General features: G+C 43.9%; 1 long non-coding RNA gene across 1 annotated transcript; it reads right to left on the bottom strand.

The window, feature by feature from the left end:
• Positions 1 to 4968: 4968 nt before the first annotated feature.
• LOC134476157 (uncharacterized) lies at positions 4969 to 9808 on the bottom strand. The gene is made up of 2 exons (XR_010047694.1): positions 9636 to 9808; positions 4969 to 5435 (listed from the first exon to the last, which is right to left on the bottom strand). It is a non-coding gene; the product is annotated as an uncharacterized LOC134476157 (long non-coding RNA).
• Between the last annotated feature and the right edge of the window lie 2916 nt (positions 9809 to 12724).

Here is a 12724-nt window from a genome sequence, read left to right as displayed (position 1 = left end):
GGAATAACCAGGACTTAAGTCTATCTCTGTGTAATTTAAATACTTCAGAAGTTGTAATTCTCAGTATGAAACCAAAGCTAGGCTCAAGCGTAGATGGAGCTCAGCTTTGAGGTGTGTGACTCACCCGACCCATGACCACGAGGGCATTAGTAACATGGCATACACAGGAGAAGGACACAGAGACCCTCAGAGGGTGCTCTGCTTCCTGAAGGTGCTGCCCCAAGGGCCATTAGAAGCAAAGGTAATCAACCATATACAAGATATACAATGTGGTCTGATCCTAGAGCACCAGGCAGGTAAAAGAATGTGAGACATTCCTGTGCTAGATAATATAATGATTTCTACCAGGTACACTTAGGAAATGAAGAAAGAAGTTTAAGAGTTTAAATCACAAAGGAAGAAAAATACAATATGTAGGAAAAACATGAACAAGAAGAGGGAGGGGTAAAGTTGCCTAAATTCAAGTCAAGTAAAATAACAAATCAGAACTGAATTTTAAATATATGTAAGATAGCTTGAGAAGCAGTTAGCTATAAACTGATGTTCTTCAGATGCTGGAAACATCCTAACAAGATCGTGAGAACATTGGTTTTCTCCCAAAATCAAATTCCAGAGTACAGTGATTTAGGTTGACACTTTCAATGTGAGTTAATCTGAATTAAATATAAGCTGTTTAAATGTAAAAAAATTTATTTTCAGAACCAGCCAGCCAGTAAGGGCCACATCAACTTGCTCTGGTGAATTTACCCATTCTGCTTATCCTCTACCAGTAACCCATTATGCCTACCATGATCTCCTTCCTCCTTCCTGAGAAACTGTAACTGCCAACAATAACATTCATACCGTATGTAGTTTTGAGATGGCACAAGCTCCAGGTGAATTCTGTGTGCGTGTGTTACAGAAAAATTTCCTTCTCATATCAGCCAGTGATGAACAATTCCAATAAACACTGAGCAACATTAAACGTTTGTTCATACAGATGACAAACTTAACGTCAGGGGAGGGAGAGACACAGGCTGAACTGAGGTTATAAGGAAGAGGCAGAGGGAGAAGCAGTGTAATGAATACAGGAGTACAGATTGTATCTGGAATGTTTTCAAGTGCTCTTCTAGACTTCCCAAGTCGGACTCTGGAGGCCGGATTCATTCAGCCTGACCACTGCCTGAACATCTGTACCTCAGCCAATCTAATTACAATGGAAATTAAGATGCAGCAGAAAGCTGGGAATGACCTCCTACCCTTCAATGACAGGCTTTCCCTTCAGAATGAAATGTCTCATGGTGGCGGGCCTTCTGAGAACTACCTGTGCCCTGCCCATGCCCTGCTCATCCCTCTGAGTACTCCTTCCTTGGTGGCAGGCTCAGTTTCACATTTGGAGTCTTCAAAATTCTAGCCTAGAAAGCATTTCCTGTATCTTTTCATTTTCTGCAAAGAGCAAAGTGGACTCCAAGAAAGTCATGGGATTAGGAATTCACTCTTCCTGGGTTCAAGGCTTCACCCAATGCAAATCCCAGCTCTGCAAGCTATCTGCGCAGCTTTGGGCAAGGAGGTAACCCAACACTTCCCTGTCCACACCCCAGAGTGGTGTGGACGTGATACAAAGGCATCTCAAGCACTTCAGTCTTAACTTACACACAGGCCGCTCTCAGCAAATTTAGCACATTCGAGTATTCTGCAATAACCCTGATTCAAATTAAGCAACTGAGCTGAGCTCCATTTGTAACAACCTTGCCCCTAAACCAGCTCTGGTTTCCGTAAAAGCCTCTGTAGAGGGGCCTGGGATTTAGCTCAGTGGCTAGCACAAGGTTGTGAGTTTGAACCCCGGTACCAAAAATAAAAAAGCCTCTGTAGAAATGCTCTGACCCTACTAATCTAAAAATACCTATGAACTTCAAGATTTACTTTTACAAAAAGGCATATTTAAGACTACCTACATTGGCTATTAGTGAATGTAAAAGAATAAATTATCCCTACATTATATTTGAGTCCAGTACATAGACAAAGATTACATATAGTTAAGTCTTTAAAAGTCTAAATTTGAAAAACTAGATTTGTGTAACAGGTTATATTCATATATTGTACCCCTAGATCAAACCTAATTTATTTGGAACACAATCCTTTTCTCCAAAGTTTTGTTCAGTTTTGTTTCAAATGCTGAGGGTCCAGTCCAGGGCCTCATACATGCTCAGAGAGTGCTCCACCCTGACGCTCCTAGCCCTGACAAATTGGTTCTAATCAGGGGTAGGTGCATTGTTTCTTCTGAAATTCAGAGGCTTTAAAGTAAAATGTTAACATTCTTGTTTATCAGTAGGAATGTTCATTTATTCCCACTTACGGGGGGGGGGGGTGCTCGTGTGTGTGTGTGTGTGTGTGTGTGTGTGTGTGTGTGTGTGTGTCTATATAGTCAAAATTTATTCCCAGCTAAGCATGGTAGTGTACCTGTAATCTCAGTAGCTGGGAGGCTGAGGATTGCTATGAGTTTGTGGCCAGCCTGGGATACATACTGAGTTCCATGCCATCCTGAATTGCACAATGAAACTCTGTCTCAAAAAAAAAAAAAAAAAAGGCAGACTGCGGTGAGGGGGAGCCCTCACCAAAGAAGCAAGCACTCCCCTACAAACCAGCATCATACATAGGCCACCACCAGTGTGGGGACACAACCTCAGCCACTTCTAGCACATAGGCTGACAAGCAAGAGTTACCATCCACCCCACCACCACCACCACCACCACCACTACCACCACCACGTGACCAGCTGATCTAGAGAAACCAGCTGTGATGACAGCTATGGAGGTGAGATGTAACTGGATGCCTGCGGTGCCTTGGTGGGTCCCTGAGCTTGCAGGTGCAGGTCCAGTGGTCTGTTGGGCCAGAGGATGGCAGTACGTAGTGTGGCATCTAGAGGAGACCTCCTTCTGAGGGCTGCAGCCATTGTTGATCCCCTATGGTCTTGTTTTGAAGTCCTATATTGTTTCCATTGTTTTGTTGGGCTGGGTTTAATTCTGTTTTGCTTGATTTTGTTATATTTGATGGCATGAGCAACTATTTCAAAGATAGCAAGATTTATTATGGTAGCAACTTTGGATTTACTACTGTCTTGTTATAAAGTCCTGTATTTTATTTTTATGTTTCCATTTCTATTCTGTTGTTTTTTACTGTGTCCAAAGGCATCTGCAGCTATTTTGAAGACAACAGAAGGCATGTCAACTATTGTTGATTTCATAATGTTTTGAAGTCTTGTATCTCTTACAGGACTTGAAGTCCTGGTTTGCTTTGATTAGTTTTATTGTTTTATTTTCCTTGGTTTTATTCTCTTTAAAATTTTTTTAAAATCCCAAATGACTCAGTACTACAGAACAGAATTATATTATCTGTTAGGGAAAAATTACTACCAATAGGTACTGAAGAGGACAATAAAAATCACTTTATTTACCATTGCTGGCCCATCAATTTGCATTTTAAACTTGCATTTAAAATGATGCAAGTTCACGTAGCAAAGAAAATCACCACTATTTGCAACAGAAACTCTTCCTACCACCAGGCGGCAGAATAGCATTAAAAGCAGGCAACGAAGTTTGGAACTACCGCAGAGAAACTGGTGGGTTTGCCAGAGCTATCAATACAGATACACAGTATGACTCCTAACATAACTAAACCTCTTGAAAAGAGGGACTGTCTTCCTGGGGGGCAGTGTCCTCTCTATTGCTCTCTTTAGTCCTAGACATTTTGCACAAATGGATGAACACATGGACAGGACAGAAGGAAAAAAAGCCGTAAGGAAATGTGTGTGGACTGTTTCACTGCCACTTTACTTTTTCCCTTTTTGTAGATATAAATTCCTCTCCCTTTTCCTTATGATCCAAATGAGGTAATTACACTTAAAGCTTCTTTTAAGCAAATATTTAAATAGAAAATAAAAATTTGAAGAGATTTAAATTTTAAATGAATTTGATACCAAGAACAATTAGCATGACTAAATTTGGGGAGCCTCAGTCAATAATTGCATTTTGTTGGATTTAAACAACTCAGTGTATACATTTCACCCTTGAAAACTGAACTACCAACCTGAAACATTCAGTGATTGCATGGAGTAAACTCCAAGGCCAGTGCGATGAGCATTTAATTTGAAGTTAAATGGTCAGGAGATTAAGGTTCAGGTTTACTCTTTAGTATTTTGGAGTAATCAGGTGACTCAGAGACTTCTAGTAGAAAAATTAGTTGATTTAAAAGTTCATTTCATGTCTAGAATGTTATGCTTACATTTGTCATTCGTGGGGAAAAGAAGTACATTCTCACTGAATCGTAGTCTGCTGAAGCTTTTCAACTGGTTTAAGGTTACAGTCATAATCTTCAAACATGTTTAAATTTTACTTTTCATAAGACTTCACTGAATTAATGATTCTTGTGATGAAACTGATTCCATCAAAAATCAAGTGAAAGTTTTCTATAACCCAAAATTTAAAATAATCTTATTAAAATTACAGGAAATCACATTACTCTTTTTTTTATAAAAATGTTATCTAAAAGCATAGTGCATTTTTCAACCCAGCAAGCACAGACTGAACAATCTTCTCAAGAAATCCTGCTGCTTAGGGTCCATAAAAGAAAATATGGACTATAGTTTCCAACATAAATTTTAAAAGGGTTGCCAAGAGGGATACTAAAAGAATTAGTGAATATGAACCTCAGAGGTGCTATTTTAGACATGCTAAGAATTCTAAAAATCATGCTTTCATTTGCTTTAATTTAAAATTGCAATAAAAAATAGTTAAATTCTGAATTGTAACTCCTTGATTATTTTGTGTTTATTTTACTCTAGGCCCTGACACCTAATGATCTTATAAAGGTAAATACTGTCTGCCCTGTTAATGTATAAATCTATAGCAATACTACATTCACTACCCGTTATGGTAACAACTCATTGATAGAACTGTGGGGGACTGGTGGCGGCTGAAAAGATAAGAAGTATGAAATATAAATGACCTTTATTTTGAGAATGCAGGGAGACACACCCCCGATCCCCCTAGGGGCGCAGCATCTCCACCCCGGGGTCGGCGATCCCCCTGTGGAACACATGGAGTGAGGCACATAAGTAGCCTCGGCTTGGGGTGGACCCTAAGGGGCATTAGGATGCACAGGTAGCCCATTGGTCTTTGTTTGGCACCAGAGGTAGATTCCTAAGGGAGGGGGAGATAGGAGCTCCTTGGCTTTACAGGCTACAGTGTCCAGCCTGGGCCAAAACCCTTTCATAGCCCGACTTATGATTATTATTATGAAAAGAGGCGACGATTTCTCTCTTTAACTGCTTCCTGCTGGCTGAGGGCGCTGTACTGGGATCTAGGGGAGTTGATGGGATGACGGTTGATGCCCAGGTAGACGCTGGTGCCAGGTGTTTTAGCCAGGACAACTTCACTGGTGAATGCACGCATGTTAGACTGGAAAAACAAAGAGACAAGATGTTATGAGGAGACACGGCACTGTCATATTTAAGGATCCAGGTGAGGTAGAAGGAAAGGTGCCTTCGATTTAGACATGCCATTATATCAGGACCATGTTGAGGTAGAAACATTTGCACGGTAAGGTAGAATTCTGAAAATTAAATGTGGGGTTAGGAGTAAAGTTATGAGAGATGCTTACTCCCCCATCTGAAAGGGTAAAAGTTAAAAGGGTAGGTGTGTGAAACTTGTCTCCGGTCCAGGAGTTGAACTGGAAAAAATAGGGGGAGCAGGGAAGGCGGTGGCTGTACCAGTATAGGGAAGGTAAGGGCTTAGGCTTTCAAGGATGTCACGCTTAACCAGACAGCTGAGGGTAGAAAGAACCACGACAGTCATCACATAGAACATTATGAAGATGGTCTTACGCATGATGTGGGAGTCTTTGGGAAAGACTGTCAAGTGTCCTACTGTAAAAATGATCATTAATAGAACGTAAGAAATTAGGAACCAAAGTGGATAACAAAACATGACTTAGCCTGTTAACTGTGGCTGTGAGGCCTTCGTGAAATAGAGACAGGTAGGCAACAGAAGATGAGAGACCACTCAGAATGATCAGATTTAGGGCTGAGAGGGCACCTCTTAGCCTGAGTGATGTGAAACCAGGATGGGAGTCCAGCAACTTTGACCACTGTAGGGGTAGTCAAGTAGACCAGATGGGGGCCACTCCACCTTGGTTGTAGTCCTGTGGATTTAGAACATTTGACATAAATTAGATCTCCTGGGGATATGGGAGGACCTGGTTTGGCCTCCCCAGAGGGTTGTGGAAGGCAGAGATCAGCATGTTGTCGCAACAGGTGTCGGAGGAAGAAGACTGGGACATAGTCAGCCAGGGGAGGGAGATTTTGGGGAGGAGGGAGATTATGGAGTAAGAATGGCCTGCCGTACATAAGTTCAAAAGGACTTAAGAAAGTAGGAGCCCAGGGAAGTGCCCTGAGCTTGGCTAAGGCTAAGGACAAAAGTTGAGGCCAAGGTTGGTGTAGTTCTAAAGTGAGTTTTGTAAGGTGTGTCTTTATGAGACCATTTGCCTTTTCTACTTTTCCTGAGGATTGTGGATGGTATGGGATGTGTAGGTGCCAGATGATGTGTAAGCTCTAGGATACCTGTTGAGTGATCTGAAAAATAAAGGCAGGACCATTATCTGACTGAATACTCTGAGGTAGACCAAACCTTGGAATAATTTCTTGTAATATGACTTTGTTAACTGTATCAGCAGTTTCCCTGGTTGTGGGAAAGGCTTCTATTCATCCTGAAAAAGTACAAACAAAGGTGAGAAGATATTTGAGAGTTTTGTGGCGGGTGTAAAATCTATCTGCCAGTCCTGACTAGGAGTGTGTCCTCGAAACTGATGGGTAGGCAAGGAAGGGGGTGCCATGCATCCCTGAGGAGAGGTCCTGGCACAGAGATCACAGGTGTGAGTAATCTTAAGAATGAGAGCTTTTAGAGAAGGATGTGCGACTATTGGGGCTAAGAGTTTGTATAGGGCCTGTGATCCTATATGAAAACAGTTGTGTAAGTCAGTGATGATGTCTGAGGCCTGTTGATGTGGGAGAACAAGTTTAGATCCCTGAAAAATCCATCCCTGAGTGTTTTGTGTGTAACCTGGTTTATGAAGTAGCTGTAACTTCTCTGGTGAATAATTAGGCTGAGGTAGACTGTTTGGGACTAACGAGAGAAGATAAGAAGGGCAGGGCCCTTGTGCAGCTAACTTAGCTTGTGAATCTGCAAAGGCATTGCCTTGAACAATAGGATCTGTAGAGTTTTGGTGTCCTCTACAATGAATAACTGCTGCCTACTTTGGAAGTTGGGCTGCCTCTAGAAGTTTAAGGCTAAGGGGAGCATTTATGATGGGGGTTCCCTGAGTGGTAATAAAACCCCGTTCTTGCCAGATAGATGCATGAGAGTGTAAAATACTAAATGTATACTTTGAGTCAGTATATATGTTTATAATCTTGTCTTTTGCTAGTGTAAGAGCCCTTGTAAGGGCAATAAGTTCTGCCCTTTGTGACGAGGTGCCAGTGGCAGTGAATTTGCCTCTATAACTTTTGACTGTTAACTATTGCGTATCCTGCCTTCTTTTGGTTGTCTGTGTTTGTTGAACTGCCATCTATGAACCATGTGTCAAAGGCCAAAGAGAGAGGGGGAGTCATCTGTAAAAATTCAATACAGTCATGGTGAGGATGGTCCTCTGAGGTGGAAAGTAAGGTGGCTATATTAAGAGGACCACTAGTTGCAATAGAGATGCAGGGGTCTTGAGAGAGAGCTAAGTGTACCTATTGAAGGTGAGAAGGGGTCATTAGGGCAGGGAGCACCTTATGTGAGATAAGGTCACATAGGTGGTGAGGTGAGTGTACTGTAATAGATTGCCCTAATGTAAACTTTTTAGCTTCCTGTGTCAGGAGGGCTGCAGCTGCAAGAGCTCAGAGACAAGGAGCCCATCCTTTTACTGTGTGATCTAACTGTTTTGACAAGTAAGCTACTGCTTGAAAAGAAGGTCCCTTTTTGTGTCCTAGTACACCTATAGCGTTGTGGCCCTGACAAGTAGTGTATAGGATGAAAGGTTGGGTGGGATCAAAAAGGGTAAGAGCTGGAGCTTTTAGGACAGCCTTTTTCAATTTTTGAAAAGAGGCATAGGGGGCTGGGGATTTAGCTCAGCAGCATAAGTACCTGCCTTGCAAGCAGGCGGTCGTGAGTTCGATCCCCCGTACGGATAAAAAGAAAAAAAAAGAAGAGAGGCATGTATGGGCCTAGTAGGGTCCAGGGGTTCTGATAAGGGACCCTTAGCGGCCTTGTAGAGGAGTTGAGCTAGGGCTGCAAAGTTAGGAATCCAGAGACGAAAGAAATTAGCTAAACCTAGGAAAGCTATAAGCTATAAGCTGCTGTTTAGTTGTGGGCACCTGGAGATCACGAAGAATTGCCTTACGATCTGAGGTGATGGAGCGAGTAGTGAGGGTGAGAGCAAGACCTAGGTATTTGACTTTTGGGGAGGCTATCTGGGCTTTAGCAGGAGAGACCCTGTATCCACGACTAGCAAGGAAATTAAGAAGACTGGCTGAGTGGCGTATGGCTAACATATGGAATGGAGAATATAATAGAAGGTCATCTATGTATTGAAGAAGAACACTAGGTTTGAGATCAAGTTCTGTGAGGTCAGTAGCGAGAGCTTGACTAAAGAAGTGGGGACTATCTCTGAACCCCTGGGGGAGTACTGTCCAAGTAAGTTGTTGAGACCTGAGTGTGTCTGGGTCAGTCCATGTAAACACAAAGAGGTTTTGGCAATCAGGGCGTAGAGGGATAGTGAAGAAGGCATCTTTAAGATCTATAACTGTAAAGTGAGTGGTGGAGGGAGGGATATGAGAGAGCATGGTATAAGGATTTGGCACCACTGGGTGAGTCGGGGTAATAGCACTGTTAATTACCCTAAGGTCCTGTACCAGGCGATAGGACCCATCAGGCTTGAGTACCGGGAGAATGGGAGTACTGTGGGATGAATGGGTAGGTTTAAGAAAACCGTTGTCCTGGGGCTGGGGATTTAGCTCAGCGGCATAAGCACCTGCCTTTCAAGCAGGCAGTCATGAGTTTGATTCCCAGTACCGATAAAAAGGAAAAAGACAAAAAGAAAAAAAAAAAAAGAAAAGAAAACTGTTGTCTGAAAGTCACTTAATTATGCGTTTAAGTCCTCTTAAATGTTGGGGAGCTATGGGGTATTGGGGAATGCAGGGAAAAATTGAGAGATCCCCGAGATGGATTAAAACAGGCATGGCATGTGTAGCCAGAGTGGGATTGGATGTGTCCCAAACCACGGGATCAACCAGTGGAGGAGGAAGCGGGGGGAATGGCTTTGCAATGCATTGTAAGGCTGTTTGGAGGATTAGGGCTGTGGGGAGACAGAAAGTGAAGGACAAATTTAGCTTTTGAAGAAGGTCACTACCTAAAAGGGGTTTGGGACATGTTGGGATTACTAGGAAGCTATGGGTAAAGAAAAGAGTCTGTAATCTACATGGGACAGGCCCATTTGCAAAGGTTGATTTGGCTGGCTGTCAACGTCCACAACAGAAATCAAGGACTTACTACAAGGTACTGAAAATTCAGAAAGTACACTATAAGTCGCCCCCATATCCACAAGCAAAGATATTATCTTACCTGAGACCTCCAGTGAGACTCGGGGCTCCGACAAGGTTACCGGAGTGGGGGCTGTGAGCCTTGAGCCCCGTCAATCTCCCACAGCAAGTCCGAGCAGGTCAGTCAGCATCGAATCTGGCATTGAAGTCTCCTGTGAGGGTGAGGGGATTAGAGGATGGCTTACCCGCTCGCTGGAAGCTAGGCCAGTCACTCTTCCAATGCCCTTTAAGGTTGCAATATGGGCAGGGCCCTAGAGGAATGCCAGGAAAATCTTTTGCCCAGTGTCCTTGTTTGCTGCGTTTGAAGCATGGTCCGGGCGGGACTCGGGCAGCCACACTTTGTCATGAATTTCTTGTCTTGGGAGCTCCAAGTGCCACTGCTAAAAGGTCAGACTGATATTTAGCAAACTTTAATTTTTGAGCTTGCTTCTCCTCTTTTTGAATCTTATCTCTATTGTTGAAGATATGGAAGGCTAATTTAAGTAGATCCCCTTGCGGAGTTTGAGGGCCATGTTCAACCTTTTGTAATTTTGCACGAATATCAGGAGCAGACTGCGAAATAAAATAAGAGTTAACAACAATCATCCCTTCATGAGAGTCTGGGTTCACATTAGTATACTTAATACTTCAGGTATACTTCAGGTTTCCTGAAGCCGATTTAGGAACACAGCCAGGTTAACATTAGCCTCCTGGACCTGTTCTAAAAGCTTGTCCATTCTGATAGTTCCAGTTAGGATCTTGGTCTGGTACAACTACAGGCCCAGGGTCGTTATCAGTGGTGTTTGCCTTATGCCTACGGTCAGCTTCTTCTCGAGCTGCTTGCCACAGCTGATTTCATTTTTGTGAGCTGAAGGTGGTATTTAAAATCACATAAACATCCTTAAAATGTCAATCATAACAATTAGTAATAAATTCAAATTGCCTGATATAATTTTGTGGGTCAACAGAGAAGCTACCTAATTTATGGGTAATCTGGGATAGATCAGAAAGAGAGAAAGGCACATGTATATTGACCAGCCCCTCGGGGCCAATTTGTTTTTCTCGAAGTGGTAGCAGAGCCTGAGGAGAAGAATGTGGAGCAGAGGGCCACTGGGCAGCTATCCGACCGGTAGACGCGTGCGAACAATTATCTGCAGAGTGGCTACAGAGTGGCTGCTGCTCACCCTGGGATGAGTAAACACAGGCAGATGGCATCTCACCGTGTGCCTTGCGAGAGAATTGCTGTTGGCAACCGTCATGTGGACTGCAACAGGGTGGCTATTGCTGTTCACAAGAGGAGCCACAAGGGGGCACCCACTGACTGTGAGACCTGAAAGAACACGGCGGCGCCCATTGACCGTGAGACCCGTCTGAACATGGCAGCGCCCTATCACGTGGTGGAGGGTCGCAGCATGGCAATTGTTCCCAGTGCAAGCTGGAACAATCATGCTGCTTATCAGAAGGGCACAACGAACGAGATCGAGTGTGGTGGGCAGGCAGTGAAAATGCTGCAAAGGGCAGAGTAGAGGTACTGGGAGAGGTATGTATCACAGAAGGTGGAGAGGGAGACGATCACACAGTGAGAGATAACTTTGGCGCAGAGGGACCAGAGTTGCCGAGAGGATCAGGGACAGGGGGAGGGGAGGGCAGTCCAGCAGGAGGTAACAGCGAGGAACCAGTTTGGGGGTAGGCAGGCGGCGGCCAGGAAAAGATCAGAGGAACATCGTCGAGCATATCCTGGGTGCATGACGAAACAGGTTGGATCGCGGCAGAGCTGGCTAAGAGAATTTGCATGGGGTTACAGGACTTAATGAGAGAAGGGCGTGTTCTCAGAACAAGGAACGCCTCTATGTACGGAAGTTCTATGACCCTGTCACTGGCCTGGCAAAAATCATATAGCGTTTTGAGAATGAAGGGATCAAATGTTCCTTCTTTGGGCCAACAATTGCCGATAAGTGGATAGGTTGGCCAGACCTCCTGGCAGTAAAAAGTTAATAGTTTAGTCTTTATGGTACTTTTAATCTTAACAGTACATAAATTGGAAATTAAACATTGTAGAGGCGTTTTTGGGGAGTTAGAAAATATTTCCCATGATTGATTCAGGCAAGAAATAAGCCATGGTCCAGAGAACAAGCCGTCACTGGTTCTGCGGCACCACATGGCAGCTAAGGTTCCAAAAACTCGTATATTCTAGTTGCCACTGAGAGATTTACGAGTGGAGTCCACGTGGGGCAGTAACAGTTTTGCCTGTGAAAGCGTGAGGCTTTAAGGAAAGTGAGGCATTTTTCAGTGTGGGTGGTCCAAAAATCTCTGCTTTGAGCTATCAGAACTCAAAGAACGTGAGAGATTTTAGAATGTGGACACAGGTTTGCGCAGAAAAACCCTGCCCAGGGCTGTCCTAAAGACGTGAAAGTGCCACAGACCCACACAAATGGGGAGAATAGTCAACTGGGGTGGAGCCCAGCTCCAAGAGTTCCTCAGAGAGTGCTCACCTGAAATCAATCTGGCCGGTGGTGAGTGCAGGCAGCTGGTGTGACAAGTCAAACGGGTCTCAGGATAGGAAAAAGCACGGAATTAATCCAGGATGTTATCCGGTTCGTGAATCCGCTGGGGGACTCAACTGGGAACTCAAAATGGGTGTGTCCCAGGAGTCAGTCGCCTGCCGGTCGAGTCACAGCACCAAATGATAGGATTACTTCCAAAAGATACAAAGTATAAAACAAAAGAGGCCTTTATTCTGAGAACACAGAGAGAGATAACCAACATCCCCCGGCCGCTGGAGTCCAGTGCTCTCTCTGGCGGACATGTGACGTGGTTGGTATATAAGTAGCCTAAGCTTAGGGTAGTGCCCTACGGCCATTAGAGATGCACAGATATTTCATTGGCACACGTTTGGCGCCAGGGGCAGATTCCTAAGGGTGGGGAGAGATACAGTCACAGGTGAATCTCTAGGGGTGGGGGAGATAGGAGCTCCCTGGTTCTGGCTGAGGCTTTTTCAGCTACAGTGTACGGCCTGGGTCAAAACCCTTTCACTCATACTGAAAGTCACTTCCTTTATGAGTACAACTCATCTGGACACAAAATAAAGCACAGCTGTTTAATTCAAAGCTAAAAACAATCTCAATGCACAAG

Source organism: Cavia porcellus, unplaced genomic scaffold (assembly GCF_034190915.1).
Source record: "Cavia porcellus strain 051 isolate PalLab524CR breed Dunkin Hartley unplaced genomic scaffold, mCavPor4.1 scaffold_5, whole genome shotgun sequence".
NCBI lineage: Eukaryota > Metazoa > Chordata > Mammalia > Rodentia > Caviidae > Cavia > Cavia porcellus.
Note: the sequence above shows the minus strand (reverse complement) of the source record. Positions and strands in the feature narration are given on the sequence as shown.